Genomic DNA, 18309 nt, shown 5'->3' with positions numbered 1-18309 from the left:
GCCATTGGTTGATATGCCTTTTGAGTCTCTTCTATTAATCTATAGGCTTCCTCTTCTCTCTTTGTTTCTTGTAAACTATTTACTGAAAAGATGAGGTCCTTCGTCCTGTAGAGTTTCCCACAGTCTGGTTATTTGCCGTTTGCATCCCCAGAGTAGAGTGTAACATGCTCGTCCGTCCTCTGTACTTTCTGAAACTGGGAGTTGGGATGAGCAGTTCGATGAGATTTGGATTTTTTTGGCAGGACTTTTTCATGGGCGTTGGTGTGTTCTTCCTTTCTCCATGAAGAGGTACATATTGTTTGGTTGTCTCTTCTTTCGTTTTGTTATAAACAATCAGTGACGTTCAGGGTCGAGACACATTAGTTCTTAGGGAGTTGCAGAAAGGTGTTACTCTAATGTCATCATTCCTTCGTCAGTTAGCAGCTGGAACACTTCTATAGAGAGGAGCTTCACCTCGTGCATTATTCAGTTACCCAGGGATACAAGTGACATCAAAAGGTCAGAAAAAATAATGGAATTTATATAGAGTTTTCAAATCAATAATGAATTGCCTCCCAGGCATCTTCTAGATGGGACCGATTTTTTGAGCATCATTACGAACTCAGAGACTTAAACTTATTTGATGTTTCAACTTATTGCCATTTATTATCCTCTTAATGCTCAAAAAGTCCCATCTTTGGCCAGTGGGAACGTCATTGGGTTGGCTCTTGGGTTCTTTTGAAACAAACCTTGTAGTCTTTGATAGCTTCCTCAACTATCCATATGACAAGATGCTTCGAGTTTCTCCTGTTCATTTCCTGCCCGAGACATGAATCAGCCTGGCTCCTTTTAATGGGAGATGGTATTGCAAGACCTTATCAGGGCTCTGGGGGTGCTCGCTGCACCTTGGTTGATCTGATCTTGACTTTGAAGTTTTAAATTTCTCAGACATACCAGTGGCTGGCGGTGCAGACTCCACAGGTAGACTGCCTGGGTTTGAGTCACTTCTCTACCCTTCTTAGGTATGTGACACTAGGCCAGTCTATCAACTTCTCCATGCTTCAGCTTCTTCGATTATAAAAGGGGAATAATAACCATACCTAAATTCATAAGATCCTGGTGAGATTTAAATGAGGAAATTCATGTAAAATGCCTAGAATAGAGCCTGTCACGGAGGGCTGAGTAAAAGTTGGCTATTAATATTCTTATTACTAATTTCTTCGCAGCCTTGTCACTGTTGCCGGCTCACACTGTGGGTCATCTGGGATGTCAAACAGACTTACATTTTATTCATATCTAGTGACACACTGATTTATTTTTAAAAATTATTCTGAAGTCCCATCTGCAGCATTCGTCCCACTATCGTGCGGCTCTAAATGATGCAACACTCACACACATTAGAACATTTCCTATAAAGGAATCCAAATTCAACAAAGCTAACGGCATTCGTGAAGTTCCCAAGCACCAGCGTACTTCCTGCTTTTTATACTCGTTTGGAAGGGGGTACATTGGCAGAAGCCTGGCTGGGAGCGGCCCAACCGTGGAGTCGAGGTCTTACTTTGCATTGCCAAATCACATCTGTCTGGTCTTCCCTAGTTGAGCACAGGGAGCTATTAGAGGTGGTATTCCCCAAAGCCTACCGGCTCCCTTTGTAATCAAACTGGTGGAGCCTCAAGACATGTTGCAGATCACATAAATCTTAATACTGGTTCTGTCTGGACGCTCATCTCTATTAAATCTTGATCCATTTAGCCATTTGCAATACAAATCTTGCTCCAGGTTTGAGAGGTTAAAGATTTCAGGGCTGCTGCCACTGACTGGTCAAAATAAAGACAGTGAAAGGGAGGCAGAAGCCCAGGGGGCTGTTTCCTTGCTGGGTCATTGGATTCCAACAAAGCCTTAGGTACCTCTCTAAACCTGAAAACCCTACAGAGCCCTAATACGAACAGTCTCTAAAGTGGGTATGCCATAAGTTCCTTAAAACAAAGACTTTTGTTTGCAATTTTACACACTTGCATCACTGGCATACGATTGCATTGTAATTGCATCAGCTGGGCCAGGTTGTCTATAGAGCTCTGGCCAGAAATTCCCAGCATGCACCAAGGTCTATCAGTGCTTAAACATTTACTCGCTTGTTTTAATTTTTTTTTCTCTTTTTGTGTCTTATGGCACTCTTAGCATTTTTTAAGTAGCTGTTTGCCATTAAGGTGACTTTTAAGGAACTTTAAAAATAATAATTGTAAAAAAAATAATATGTAACGTACATGTTTGTCAACAGGGAAGTGGGTGTAGACAAGTAATGGTAGATTCATATAATGAATCCGTCACTAAATAAAGTGGATCTTCAGGTATTGATATTTAAATGTATCTTTAGGTATTGAAAGAACAGAAACAAGTTTCAAACATACTCAAAAAAGTATGTATAGTAGGATATTTCAGTAAAATAATAAGTATTATATATGTTGGTATATGCATAGAAAAAATCTGAGGGGGCGCTTGGGTGGCTCACTCAGTTAAGCGTCTGCCTTCGGCTCAGGTCATGATCCTGGGATCGAGTCTTGTATTAGGCTCCCTGCTGCATGAGGAATCTGCTTCCCCCTCTGCCCCTACCCCCTGCTCCTGCTTGCTCTCGCTCTCTATCTCTCAAATAAATAAATACAATCTTTGAAAAAAAATCTGAAGATAGGTAGCCCAAGCTGTTAATAGGGGTTATTTGGGGGGCACCTGGGAGGCTCAGTCAGTTAAGCCACCACTCTTTAATCTCAGCTCGGGTCATGATCTCAGGGAAGAGTCTGCTTGAGAGTCTTTCCCTCTGTCCCTCCCCCCTACTCTAGCACTCTCTCTCTCAAATAAATAAATAAAAGTTTTAAAAAATAGGGGCTAATTTCAGATGTGAAATTGTAATCAATTTTTCCTATTTCTATACTCCTTGGAATTTTTTATGAATAAGTATTACTTTTTCAATCAGAAAAAAGGATTTTTTTGAAAATCAATGCTACAATGTGTTCAAAACATCAAAAGACTCCGTTATTAATTGTAATAATATTTGTGATATTTCTCATGGTAGCTTCTCAGTTAAGAGGTATAATATTAGTAACCTCCCATGAAAATAGTAGTTATTATAACTATAATAACTGATGGAGTTAAAAAACAGTATAACTAGCCCTCACTGAATCCAAAACAATTAGTACAGGGTTTTGTTTGTTTGTTTGTTTTGGGACTTTTGTGGGGTTCGTTCTTTCTTTCTTTCTTTCTTTTCTTTCTTTTCTTTCCTTTCTTTCTTTCTTTCTTTCTTTCTTAATGTCTACCAGTTTATGAAAGGATGTGATAAATATGAACCAGCACGAGGATGAAGAGTCACGCAGACCGAGGCCAGGGCAAAGAGTGCACCGCTCTCCCTATATCTCCAAACGACCATATTGCAACCAGCTACTCTGATACCTAAACTCAGCTGAGCCCCCGACAAGGATTATCTCCCCCACTGCTGTAGGAACAATGCAGCCATAAGGAACAGAGGCTGATGTCATTTTCAAGCACTCTATTTCACTAAAAGTTGACATATACGTGACACTTTACAAAAACAGCATCTATTTGGATCTCTCGGCCACCCCCAATCCAACAAAAGGGGGTTCTGAGGGAGCTAAGAGGACAAGATCCCCCTTCCAAACACTGCAGCAGCCCGGGCAACCCTAGGCCACCGGGCCAGTGCACAGGAGGTGAGGTTAGTGGAAGCCCCTCTGGCAGCCAGCGCTGGGCACCTGGAGCCTGTCCAGAGCCCTCACAGCCACCCCAGGGGAGGCCCTGCCAGGAACAAGAACACACTGACGCTCTGAGCCCTCACTGGCCACACAGACAGGTCCTGCCACAGCAGGAGACAGGGACCCAGAGTGGTTGCAGTCAGCCTCGCCTAGGGTCACTGTCCGTGATAGCCTGGGCTTTCAGTCCAGCTCCTCCTCCTCCAGGCAGCGCTGGGAGACCAGGACTTGAAAGCGAATGGTGAGGCCGGCCACCAGCGACCCCTGCAGGAGGCCAACAAGGACATCCCTCCAGTGCTTGTGGTCAGACCCGCGGGTGTAGCCAATAGAGAGTGCAAAGGCCAACAGGAAGAACTGCACCGTGGGCCGCAGACATTGTGCCCACTTCCAGGAGAGCTGTGCCTGCACGTGGAGCCCCAGGAACATCATGCAGTACATGCCAAAGGAGGAGTGTCCGGAGTAGACAGTCTGGACTCGGTTAGCGGGGCTTCCCCTGCACACCGTCTCCACCTGCACGTAGACGGAACAGTTGATGGGGCTGGAGTCGGGGTCACACACCGCCAGGAAGCTGGGCCACAGATGGCCGATCGTGTACTTGGCCCAGGTCTATCAGCGACTGACTCACTGCAGCCCCAAACAGGAACTTCCCCAACACCTTCTAGATGGCAGCCTCATAGTTGTTGAAGTCGGAGCGGGAACAGAGGCGGTCTTTGCACACCAGGTAGGCCTCCCTGGCCCAGACAAGAATGGTGGTGGCTGTGACGGTGACCCCGGCCATGAGCCCACAGGTGATGGTGTACGGGCGGTACGGGTACCAGATAGAGTCATCACGGCAGTAGAACCATGCTTCTATGGGGCGTTCGCAAGAGTCAGGACAGCAGAGGGGCTGCACTCAGAGAAAGGCAGTTGGGAGGACGGCAGAGGAGGAAGAGCCTAAGCCACCTCCTCCGAGGCCCACGCCGGGGCCACAGCTTCATATGGAGCAACCTGCTCTGAGAAGAAACCTGAAGAGCAGCTTTTCCGTAGCGGAAGATAAAAAGACAAAGCTACACTGAGAAGAACAGGAGAGGCAGAGACACAACACCCCTAGCATGACGACCCATAAGCCAGAGGGCTATCACAGGGGTGGAGGTGCTCCCTGAGGACCATCAAGCACACCCCCCCTGGGGTTTTGTCCTGGGAACACTAGCTGCCGTAACATCTGGCAGTGAATATCCGCAGGGCTTAACTCCGGAGAGCGATACAACCCAAAATGCCACTCTTAAAGGGCCCCACACAATCTCACTTGCTCCAAGATCCAGCACAGAGGCAGTGGTTTTAAAAGTGCCTGGCGCATATGTGAAGATTGACTAATTATAGGGCATGCATCAGAGGGGCAAGGATGTGTAGGAGCTTTCAGTGGGAATGGAAGCACTGATGGGCACCATTTTTCTTACCCTCGTACAGCCTAGATGTCCAGACATTGGTGGGTACCAATTCTAACATTCTTCATCCACCTTGCTAGCACCACTCGCCCTGCCCTGGCATTCCCCTGGGGACCCATCCTGCCCAATATGCCCACCCCACAGGTGCCCCACCAAGGAGGCTCCCATCCTGCCACACCCAACAGGAAGCCTCAGCCAGGACCAGTACCCCTCAAAAGTGACACCAGCCACAGGGAGGAAGAGCAACAGTAATGACCTGGCCTCATAGCCAGACCATACCAGGAGCTAAACCCACCGTCATGCCTGCAGCAGCCACAACTGGGCCTCTAAGCCATCCAGGCAGGGCCAACTCTACCCACCAGTGTGCCTACAGCAATCATGGCCCCACCACAACAGGAGGGCTCATGCAGCTGATACAGGAGACACTTCTGGAGTGTTTCATTCTAGTGACTGTGGGGGATTGGGCTTCTGGGCCTCACCAGACTCCTATATAAGGCCACTACCTTCAAGACCAGGAAACATAACTGACCTATCTGATTCATAGAAATAAACACTATAAGTCAGACAAAATGAAGAAACAGAAGAATCTGTTCCAAATAAAAAAACAAGACCAAACCTCAGAGGGAAAAAAAAAAAAAGCTAAATGAACGAAGATAAGCAATCCACCCAATAGAGAGTTTAAAGTAATGTCATAAAGACGTACACCGAACTTGAGAGAAGAGTAGATGAATTCAGTGAGATATTCAGAAAAGAGATAGAAATATAAAAAAGAACCAATCAGAGCTGAAGAATACAATTGAAATGAAAAATGTACTAGAGAGAGTCAACAGCAGATTAGAGGATGCAGAAGACATATCAGTGATCTAAAAGACAATAGTAGAAATCATTCAAGCTGAACAGCACAAAAAGAAAAGAATTTTTTAAAATGAGGATAAGTTAAGGGATCTCTGGTACAACAACAAGTATGCTACCATTCACACTGTAGGGGTCTCAGAAGGGGAAGAGAGAGAAGGAGGGAGAAAACTTACCTGAAGATATAATAACTGAAAACTTCCCTAACCTGGGGGGGGGGGGTGGAAAACAGATACCCAGGTCCTAGAAGCACAGAGAGGCCCACATAAGGTGAACCCAAAGAGGTCCACACCAAGACACATAATAATTAAAAAATCAAAAATCAAAGATAAAGAGAGAATCTTAAAAGCAGCAAGAAAAACGTAACTAATTACATACAAAAAAACACCTGTAAGACTATCAGCTGATTTTCAGCAGAAATTTTGTAAGCCAGAAGAGAGTGGCATGATATATTCAAAGCACTGAAAGGGAAAAACCCACGAGCAAGAATACCCAGCTAGTTTCTCATTCAGAATTGAAGAATAAATAAAGAGTTTCCCAGACAAATAAAAGTTAAAGAAGTTTAACACCACTCAACCAGCCTATCAAAAATGCTAAAGGGACTTCAAGCAGAAAAGGAAAGGCCATAACTGGAAGTAAGAAAATTATGAAAGAAAAAATCCATTGGGGGCGCCTGGGTGGCTCAGTCATTAAGCATCTGCCTTCGGCTCAGGTCATGATCCCGGGGTCCTGGGATCGAGCCCCGCATTGGGCTCCTTGCTCAGTGGGAAGCCTGCTTCTCCCTCTCCCACTCCCCCTGCTTGTGTTCCCTCTCTCGCTGTGTCTCTCTCTGTCAAATAAATAAAATCTTAAAAAAAAAAAAAAAAAGAAAGAAAGAAAGAAAGAGAAAAAAATCCATTGGCAAGAGCAAGAATACAGTGAAGGCAGTAGATCAATCACTTATAGAGCTAATACAAAGGTTAAAAAACAGACAAAAGTAGTAAAATCAACTGTATCCACAATAACTAGTTAAGGGATACACAAAATAACATGATGTAAAATATGATATCATATACATAAAATGTGGTGATGGGGGTATAAAAATGTAGTGCTTTTAGAATGCCTTTGAACTCATACGACGATCAGCTTAAAATAGACTACTATATAATAGGATGTTATATGTGAACCTCATGGTAACCATAAAGCAAAAACCTATACTATATGCAGAAAGAGTAAAGAGAAAGGAATCCAAGCATAACACTAAAGAAAGTCATCAAATCACCAGGGAAGAGAGCAAGAGAAGAAAGGAACACAGAAGAACTACAAAAACAACCAGAAAATAATTAACAAAATGGCAATCAGTATATACCTATTGATAATTACTTTATGTATAAATGGACTAAACGCTCCAAACCAAAGACATAGGGGTGACTGAACGGATAAAAAAAACAAGACCCATCTATATGCTGCCTATAAGAAATTCACTAAAGACCTAAAGACAGGGGCACCTGGGTGGTTCAGTCAGTTAAGCATCCAACTCTTTTTTTTTTTAAGATTTTATTTATTTATTTGACAGAGAGAGAGACAGCCAGCGAGAGAGGGAACACAAGCAGGGGGAGTGGGAGAGGAAGAAGCAGGCTCCCAGCGGAGCAGGGAGCCCGATGTGGGGCTCGATCCCAGGACTCTGGGATCACGCCCTGAGCGGAAGGCAGACGCTTAACGACTGAGCCACCCAGGCGCCCCAAGCATCCAACTCTTGATCTCAACTCAGGTCTTGATTGTAGGGTCATCAGTTCAAGCCCTGCATTGGGCTCCACACTGGGCATGGAGCCTACTAAAAATACAAAATAAATAAAAAATAAAGACCTAAAGACATATACAGACTAAAAGTGAAGAGATGGAAAAAGATATTCCAGGCAAATGGAAATGAACAACAAAAAAATGAGGTAACAATACTTATGTCAGACAAAACAGAATTTAAAACAGACTATTGGAACAATAAGAGGATGTAACAACTGTAAATATCTATGTACCCAACATAGGAGCACTTAAATATGTAAAGCAAATATTCAAATATCTAAAACAGAAGAATACACATTCTTTTCAAGTGCATGGAACACTATCCAGGATCCGTTATATGTTATACTACAAAACAAGTCTCAATAGATTTAAGAACACTGAAATCATAGAGCAGGTTTTCTAACCACAGTACTATGAAACTAGAAATCAAATTCAAGAAAAAAAAAAAAAACAGAAAAAACACAAACACGTGGAGGCTAAAGAACATGCTACTAAACAACCAATGGGTCAATGAAGAGGGGCGCCTGGGCGGCTCAGTCGTAAGTCTGCCTTTGACTCAGGTCACGATCCCAAGGTCCTGGGATTGAGCCCCACATCAGACTCCCTGCTCAGCAGCAAGTCTGTTTCTCCCTCTTTCTCTCTCTGCCCTTCCACCCCATACACACGTGCTCTCTCTCTCTCCTAAATAAATAAATAAGATCTTTTTTTAAAAAAAATAGGTTAATGAAAAAATCAGAGTAAATAAAAAATATACCTTGAGGCAAATGAAATTGGAAATACAACATTCCAAAATCTTTGGGACACAGCAAAAACAGTTCTAAGAGGGAAGTTTACAGTGATATAGGTCTACCTCAAGAAATGAGAACAATTTCAAATAAACAACCTAACTTTACACTTGAAAGAACCAGAAAAAAAAAAAAACTTTCTTTGCTCTTTGAAAAAATTAATGAAATTGATAAACCTCGAGCCAGACTCACCAAGAAAAAAAGAGGACTAAAATAAAATCAGAAATAAAAAACAAGTAACAACAAACACCACAGAAATAAAAAAAGATTATAAGAAATGGCTACAAAAAATACATAAAAATAAATTGGACAACCTAGAAGAAATGGATAAATTATTAGAAACATAAAATCTTTCACAATTGATCAAGAAGAAGTAAAAAATCTGAACAGACTGATTACTAGTAATGAAACTGGATCAGTAATCAAAAACTCCCAACAAACAAAATTCCAGGACCAGATGGTTTCACAGGTGAATTCTACCAAACATTTAAAGAGTCAATACCTATCTTTCTCAAACTATTCCAAAAAATTGAAAGGAAGAAACACTTTCAAATTCATTTTAAGTGGCCAGCACTAATACCAAAACCAGACAAAGACACTACCAAAAAGAGAGAAAGAGAGAGAGAATTGCAGACCAATATCAATATCCCTGATGAACACAGATGCAAAATCCTCAACAAAATATTAGCAAACTGAATTCAACATATATTAAAAGGATCATTCACCACAATCATGTGGGATTTATTCCAAGGATGTAAGGATGGTCCAATATCCACAGGTCAATCAACATGATACACAATAATAAGAAAATAAAGGATAAAAATCATGATCACCTCAATAGATACAGAATAAGCATTTGACAAAATTCAACATTCATTCATGATAAAAACTCTCAACAAACTGGATATAGAGGGAACTTATCTCAACATAATAAAGGCCGTATGTGATAAACCCACAGCTAACATCATATTCAATGGTGAAAAGCAGAAACCTTTTCCTCTAAGATCAGGAACAAGACAAGGATGTCCACTCTCACCACTTTTATTCAACATAGTATTGGAAGTCTTAGCCACAGCAATCAGAAAAGAAAAAGAAATAAAAGGCATCCAAATTGGTAAGGAAGAAGTAAAACTGTCATTATTTGCAGATGACATGATGCTATATATAGAAAACCTTAATGATTCTACTAATAAATAAATTCAGTAAAGTCACAGGATACAAAATCAATATGCAGAAAGCTTTTGTGTTTCTATACACTAATAGCAAACTATCAAAAAGACAAAATAAGAAAACAATCCCATTTATAATAGCATCAAAAAGAATAAAATAGGGGTGCCTGGCTGGCTTAGTGGGTTAAGCGTCTGTCCTCTGCTCAGGTCATGGTCCCAGGGTCCTGGGATCAAGCCCCACATTGAGCTCCCTGCTCAGTGCAGAGGAGTCTGATTCTCCCTTTCCCTCTGCTGCTCCCCCTGCTGTTCTCTCTACCACCCCCAAATAAATAAAATCTTAAAAAAATAAAAAAGAATAAAATACCTAGTAATAAATTTAACCAAAGAGGTGAAAAAACCGTACTCTGAAACTGTGAGACATTAATGTAAGAAATTGAAGATGACACAAACAAGTAGAAAGGTATAACATGCTCATGGATTGGAAGAGTAAATATTGTTAAAATATCCATACTAGCCAAAGCAATCTACACATTGAAAGGGACCCCTATCAGAATACCAATCATATTTTTCACAGAACTAAAACAAAAATTCCTAAACTTTGTATGGAACCACACACACATACACACACATCTTGAGAAAGAACAAAACTGGAGGTATCACAATCACACATTTCTGTACTACGAAGCAAATCAAAACAGATTGGTACTGACATAAAAATAGATCAATGGAACAGAATGGGGAGCCCAGAAATAAACTCACACTTACGTGGTCAATTAATCTATGACAATTAAGGCATTAATATACAACGGGGATAAGACAGTCACTCCAATAACGAGTGTTGGGAAAACTGGACAGCTATATTCAAAAGAATGAAAAAGAAAAGCAAAAATTAACTATTGGGACTAAATCAAACTGAAAGGCTTTTGCAAGTGAAGGAAACCATCCACAAAATGAAAAGGCAACCCACTGAATGGAAGAAAATATTTGCAAATGACACATCCAATAAAGGGTTAATATACAAAATATATAAGGAACTCCTACAAGTCAACACCCCCAAAAAATCTGATTAAAAAGAGGTAGAGGATCTGAATAGACATTTTCCCAAAGGAGACACATAGATGGCAAACAGACACATTGACAAGATGCTCAACATCACTAATCATCAGGGAAATACAAATCAAAACCACAACAGGATATTACCTCATGCCAATCAGAATGACCAGTGTCAAAGAGACAAGAAATAACAAGTGGTGGTGAGTATGTGGAGAAAATGGAATCCTCATGCACTGTTAGCGGGAATGTAAATTGGTACAGCCATTATGGAAAACAGTATGGAGTTTCCTCAAAAAATTAAAAATAGAAATAGCATATGATCCATCAATTCTACTTCTGAGTATTTACCAGAAGAAAACAGAAACACTAATTTGAAAAAATATATGCACCCCTATGTTTATTGCTATGGGAATATTACTCAGCCATATAAAAGAATGAGATCTTGTCATTTGTGACAACATGGGTGGAGACAGAGGGTATTATACTAAGTGAAATAAGTCAGACAGAGAAAAATACCATATGATTACACTTACTATGGAACCTGGAAAACAAAACAGAAACAAACTCACAAATACGGAGAAAACTAGTGTTTGCCGGGGGGGTGGTGGGATGGGTGGAAGAGGTAAAGGGCATTAAGAGGTACAACCTTACAGTTATAAAATAAATTAGTCATGGGGATGTAAAGTACAGCATGGCAAAGAGTTAATAATGTTGTAGTAATGTTTTATGGTGACGGACTGTAACTACACTATCATGGTAAATATTTCATAATGTATATAAATGTCAAATCACTATGTTATATACCTGAAACCACTATAATATTGCCAACTATATTTCAATAAACAGAAAGATAAACTCGGTTTCATACCATATTATGGTATGAACCAACCTTATGCATATCCTGGGTCATATCAGAAATTAACTAGAATTAATGCATGTGAATAAATAATAAGCAAAAAATTAACTATGCCTTTACTCGAATTTTTATTCCTAAGTGAATTTTTTCCTTTGAATAAGGGCTAAGTGACTAAAATGCATATTTCATTGGCATATTCAAATTTCACAAAATCATCAATCACTGTGATATATATTTTGACACTTTTAAATCAAATATAAAATAAAAAGAACATAAATAGATGAGAAAGCTTATCTTCTTTCCTAGTAGTATTTCAGTTCTAGATGTAACCACTGGATTCTAAGGACATTTAGAATCTAAAAAAATCTAAAGGACACTAGATTCTAAGGACATTTAGAATCTAAAGTCTCTGGTCTTATTTTGAATAAAATTAATGAGTCAATTTTTTAAAAAATCATTACTACCAACTTCCTTAAAAATGAGATATTCTTGGGACACCTGGGTGGCTCAGTTGATTAAGTGCAGACTCTTATTTCTTCTCAGGTCATGATCTCAGGGTCCTGAGATTGGCTCCACGCTCAGTAGGGAGTCTGCTTGAGATTCTTTCTCTCCCTCCGTCCCTGCCCGTGTGCTCTGTCTCCCTCTAAGGAGGAGGAGGAGGAGGAGGAGGAGGAGGAGGACGAGGAGGAGGAGGAGGGGGAGGAAGAAGAAGAAGAAGAAGAAGAAGAAGAAGAAGAAGAAGAAGAAGAAGAAGAAGAAGAAGAAGAAGAATGGGAGGAGGAGGAGGAGGAGAGGGAGGGACGGAGGGAGGGAGGGAGAGGGGGGAAGAGAAGGAGAAGACGAAGAAGAGCTATTCTTATTTCCTGTCCTACAGTTTCAATCATGCCCAATTCTTAGTAGTCCTTTCTTTTGAACAGATGATGATTTAGGGGGCGAGGAAAGGGAGCATCAACGTGTCAAGTGAAACAGAACTGAACTTATATTTGTAGAACTGGACTTCCTTGAACACAAATGTCTGCTATTACTCTAAGCTAAGGCTCAGCAGATTTTGGCTATGAAGGGCCCAGACAGTAATGCTTTGGGCTTTGTGGGCCATGCAGTCTCTGTCATGATAGGGTTCAGGACACAGTGCCCCAAAATATGTCACCTTGGCATATTAAATATCTTAAGCTAAAGGACTTTTTTTTTTTAATGGCAAAAGCAGGAAGGTCACTCAGACTTCCCCCTGCCCCACCATACTTGTATTTCTTCCCTGAAACAGTCATAAAATTCCCATGTGAGAGGTGCCCTGTACCAGGAGGAAAGAAGGGGGTGGGGGGGGGAGAGAGAGAGAGACTCTCAAGCAGACTCCCAGCTGAGTGTAGAGCTGAGTCAGGGCTCAATGTCATGATCCCGAGATCATGATCTGAGCCGAAATCAAGAGTCAGGTGCTAAACTGACTGAGCCACCCAGGCACCCCAAAGAAGACAGACGTTCTTACCACCAGAAGGCAGGGAATTTAGGGCCAAGAAGTCCATATAAGCAAACTTTGTTAAACTGACCCTTATCTTCTGATTTACTTCTTCCCTATTTGCCATCTCTAGCCCAAACATCTTTGTCTCGTCAATTCTTCACAAATTTACTGTTTGTCTCGGAGTTATAAAGGCTTCCCTCTCTGGTCACTTCTGGTCTTCATTCTTGTGAAATCTCCCATGTAAAAATTCAATAGAGCTTGTATGCTTTTTTCCAGTTAATTTGTTAATCCTGACAAGGTTTAGTTTAATTTTTAGACCTAGTCAGGGACCCTAAGAAGGTCAAAGAAAAATTTTTCCTCCCCTACCCTCACAATGACTTAACTCTGCTCTTGTCACACGGAAGCAGCCATAGTCTGTACATAAGCAAACGGCCATGACTGTTTCTCAATAAAATGTTATTTACAGACACTGCAATTTAAATGTTATATAATTTTCACATGTTGTGAATATTAGCCTTCTTTTGGTTTTTTTCAATCATTTAAAAATGTAAAATTCATTCTTTGCTGGCAGGCCCTACACAAATCAGGTGGTAGACAGGTGACCATGGCCATAGGTTGGGGGCCTCTGCTCCAGACCAGAGCCTGGGGCTCAGAACCTACTGCTTCTCTTGAGTCCTGGAATTGAGGGTGGGGAGGAGGGGAAGGGGTCCGAGAGATCTGTGTTACTTTTCCAAAAACAAGTTTAAGCCACTTCATTAATCCAAGAAGTCATTATCATAACATACATTTTTAAACGAAGTTTATAAAACATTTAAAGAAACAATGAGTTTTAAAAGGCAGCCCTGAATAAAAGAGCTGTTCATTCATTCACCCCCATTTTTCTTGCTGGACATTGAGGAATAGTCATTAAAAAATAAAAACAAAAACAAAACTTCACCTTAATTAATAGGTGAGAAATACCATCTCTTGTTGCTTTCATGTACATTTCTTTAATTACTACTCATATGGAATTTTTTTCCTGTTCATAAGCCATTTATAGTAATCTTTTTGTTAATAGCTCATTGCCTTTTCCCCATTTTCCTATTAAGATATTTTTTCTAATTTATTGTGAGTTCTTTATATTGCTATCAACCTTTTATCTACTATACATAACAAATATTTCCCCATTCTCCCTTGTTCTTTTGTGTAAGATGTTTATGATAGTTCATTATTATAGTCAAAAACAGTCTTGTCTTTTACATTTTATTTCTTTTATGCTTAAAATGAACTTCCCCATTTCAAGATCACGTATTCAATTATATTTTCTACTACTTGGGGAACTGCACTTTGTATATTAAGCTGCTGGGATTTGGAATTGAGTTTGGTGTATAAGCTAGGGACCCACAATAGTATTTTCCCAAATGGCTCACCTAGTCTCCTGCGTTCCAACCCTGTCTAATCTTTGCTGTTGGCTCACATGCTCGTCCTCCGCAAAAGCTCTCAGGATGCCCCGCTTGGGAGAGGGCTCATGCTCCTCTCAATTCCTAACTGTTCCTCCTGCCCTTCGTGCCCCATGATTCTTCTCTCTTTCTCAAAGCTGAATTATCTGTGCAATCTCCTCTATGGTACCACACTGTAAGCTCCGTGAAAGCTGCCACTGAGTTTTATTCATCTTTGTATCGCCCAAAGCCCTCGTCCAGGGCCTCACACATTTGTGGAAAGAATGAGTGAGTGGGGGCAGCCCTGAGCCCTACCCCCTTGCCTCTGCTCCCTCTCCCAGAGGGAGGGCAGATCGAACCTCACAGCGAGGAAGGGAGTGCCTGCCCTGCGCCTCTGGGGGATCTGCAGTGGCCCCAAGTCCAGGGCAGCTTTTATTTAAACACGGCTGGTATTTATAGAACCAGGTCACGTACTCCAGGCTGCACAGATACTGAAGTGGAGATGTCAGTCAGGCTCTGGGGAGATAAAGGATACTCTGGGCATGCAGAGCCCTTATGCCCGTGAGCATCAGGAATGTGCATGCCACTCCCTGGACAAACACGCATCCCAAGGCAGGATTTCTCCCCCTTGACCAGTTACAATCACAAAACCAGAGATTGTGAGATACTTTTGGAGTGAGTCAGGAAAGGCTACAATGGACGGTCGGGTGATTCTGGACAACCTCACAACTTTAGAGCCTGGGTTTAACTCCAAATCACACTTTTCTTAACATGTTAAATTAAGTTAATTTGTGTGTGTGTGTGTGTGTGTGTGTGTGTGTGTACGTATATAGTTTTAGGGAAGTGTGAGTAACCATTTAAAAATATTGGCCTATAGTCTCCAAATTCTAAGCTGTTGAGCCCTTAGTAAGTTGAATGCCTATTTCTTGACAGGATGGAGGATGAGCCTGGAGCTCTACTGGGGTGTGTGTGTGTGTGTGTGTGTGTGTGTGTGTGTGTGCATGAATTATATATTGAGAACTGAAATTTATTAGGGGCAAAGAGTCCCTTGCTGGCCGTGGGTGGGTGGGGTTGTTGCTGTCATTGTTACTCTTTTGCTTTGACTGTACTTTGAGTAGAAGAGTCAGAGAGAGCAGCTCCAGGGGAGGGACTGGGGAAGCAATGCTAATAAAAGTTGACCATTAGGCCTTGTCTCTATCCTTACCTAGCTCTCCTCTCTTATTACCCTGACCCTGAAAAGAAATAAATAGTGGACAAACTTCTATGGTGAAAATTGTAGAAAACACTAAGAATAGAAGGTCTACAGGCACAGTTACACTCCTCAGAGAATAGCTCCAGGAGCTCTGTGCTAAACATGTTCCCAGGAAAATGGCAGAGGGGCGCCTGGGTGGCACAGCGGTTAAGCGTCTGCCTTCGGCTCAGGGTGTGATCCCGGCATTATGGGATCGAGCCCCACATCAGGCTCCTCCGTTATGAGCCTGCTTCTTCTCCCACTCCCTCTGCCTGTGTTCCCTCTCTCGCTGGCTGTCTCTCTGTCGAATAAATAAATAAAATCTTTAAAAAAAAGAAAAAGAAAAAGAAAATGGCAGAGACAAGGTCAAGGCTAGAAGATTTTTCAAGCCCATGGTATTTTCCAGTGACAATCGGCTCTGCTCCAAGTACCACGTCTGAATTATGAGGAATGAAGTCGCTTAAAATCTACAAATTGAACTCGTATTTTTAAATTCACCCACTTATGAAATGTCTCAGCCACAGTTCTTAAAAGATAATAAACTATGAACTCCTAGAATCTTGAAGAAGGAAAAAAAAAACCACCACCCAGCTATCTACAAAAGAGTGCTGACTTCCTTCAAAAAGGCAGTAAGTGTCCAAAATCACAAGCCATCATGCCAAGTCCAACGAGCGGATGCCAGCCTGGGAGAAAGTCCCCGAACAGCCTGGGCCCGGCCATAACAGGTACAAGGTTGGGGAAGGTCATCGCCGGTACGAAGAGGCTCGGGGTGGCGCGCCCGCAGCTTCTACTGCCCGGTGGCGTCAGTGCCGCCGGTTCCGCACGTTTCCCCCGGCGCTGTGGAGCCCCAGCGCGTGCGGTTGGCGTAGCGAGCTGCGCCCTGGAGAGAACGTGCCCAACGCGGCTTCGAGAAGAATGCCTGTCCCCGGAACTTCTGCCCTCTGACATGTTTTATTACAGGTATTCACCAACTATTCTGAAGAAACACCCTCTAGAAAAGGGAGAGCCTGAGCAGGGTGGGGGTTTCGCTGGAGCAAGGGGGTGTCCCGTGCAGGCGGCCCGCGCCAGGGACTCAGAGCAGGTGTGGCCCGGGCGCCCGGCAGCGCACGGGGTCTTCAGGCAGCGGCCGTATCCTCCAAGCATCCGAAAATGAGAATTACTCAGGCAGGGAGAGCGGAGACCGAAGGAGCACCCGAATAAAACCCTAGACCTGGGAAGGGTGTTATTTATTCCCTGTGAGGGGGGTGGGGGGTGGCTGCTTCTTCACGGAAGAGTGAGACACTCGCCTTACACTCATAAGCAGTAAGAGAAAACTATGGGTAAAGAAGGGATGCTAAATAGTGGAACAAATTATAAAAAAAAAAAATATGGAATCTCAGTTTCAGGGGGTGTCTCTCATCAACAAAAAGTACAATTGTGGGGGTGCCTGGCTGGCTCAGTCAGTGGGGCGTGCTGAGACTCTTGATCTTGGGGCCATGAGTTCGAGCCCCATGTTGGGGGCAGAGGTTACTTTAAAAAATAAAATGTTTAAAAAAGAAAGTAGGATTGCTGTCGGGACAGGCCAGATGACTCTTTAGAATCCCTCCGTGCCTCCCATTTTCTTATGATAGATTTTTACCCAAGGTTACAATAATGTCAAAAGAAACAGAACATCATGAATACCTTGTGACAATAAAGCCTCAAAAAAATTCTTGCTGATGAAGAAAACAAATGTTCCCAAACAGCATTTCCTGACTACTTATCAATAATGCAGGCCAATGTCAATCCATCTGAAGAGACTTATACATCCATTTAGATCTTTATTTGCCTCATTCTTTAAATAAAGGCCAGATGTGTTCACAATAAAATTGAGAGCCAACCTCAAATCAGGAAAAATACAGATTATTTAAAAAAAAAGAAAGGAGTACATTAGCTTTCTTTTCACTTGCTTGCCTGCAAACCTTGGGAAATTTGCTAGTTACAAAGTTGCTTTTTATTTTCCAACGATTTCTGAGAGAATATTGAAATATTTGTGCCTAAGAAGCCACTTCACTTTAACCTTACTCTTTCAGGATTTTAAAACAGAAAGTAAGTACAGAGATAATGGCAAAGCATTTTTTAGCAGCATCTTCATACCCTGGACTCCAATAGACAGGGGAGTAACATACAAATACCCATAGCAACGATGGAAAACAGTTCTCAGGGCATAGTCCGGATTGCGGGTCACTTCCTTTTGTGACACCTCACTCAATGCCAGGCAGAAATGAATGTTTTCCACTCTTGTTCCCATCATTTCACTTTGAGTGTGTCTGCAGGGAGGGTGGGGGAGGGGAGGATTGTCCCCCGCACCTAGTAGCTTTCCCTTCACGGCCACCTCCCACCCTCCGCTGGCTGTCAGAGACTCCCCACAAGAACCCACTCAGGAGGGTGTCTGGGGCTGTCGGAGGGGTGGGAGTCCCCACTGAGTAGTTTGGGTGGGGATCAAAAAAATTAAAGCCCAACCTAGAGCCAGGTGGGTGGTGTTTAATAAATGGTAACGCCCATCCACCCTTCTTCCTTCCAGACACATTAAACAG

General features: G+C 42.2%; 1 pseudogene; it reads right to left on the bottom strand.

Annotated features, from left to right (window-relative positions):
• Nucleotides 1-3243: 3243 nt before the first annotated feature.
• LOC103671267 lies at nt 3244-6385 on the bottom strand (annotated as a pseudogene).
• Nucleotides 6386-18309: the final 11924 nt, after the last annotated feature.

The sequence above is a fragment of the Ursus maritimus genome, unplaced genomic scaffold (genome assembly GCF_017311325.1).
Source record: "Ursus maritimus isolate PB19 unplaced genomic scaffold, ASM1731132v1 scaffold_6, whole genome shotgun sequence".
In the NCBI taxonomy this organism is placed as follows: domain Eukaryota; kingdom Metazoa; phylum Chordata; class Mammalia; order Carnivora; family Ursidae; genus Ursus; species Ursus maritimus.
Note: the sequence above shows the minus strand (reverse complement) of the source record. Positions and strands in the feature narration are given on the sequence as shown.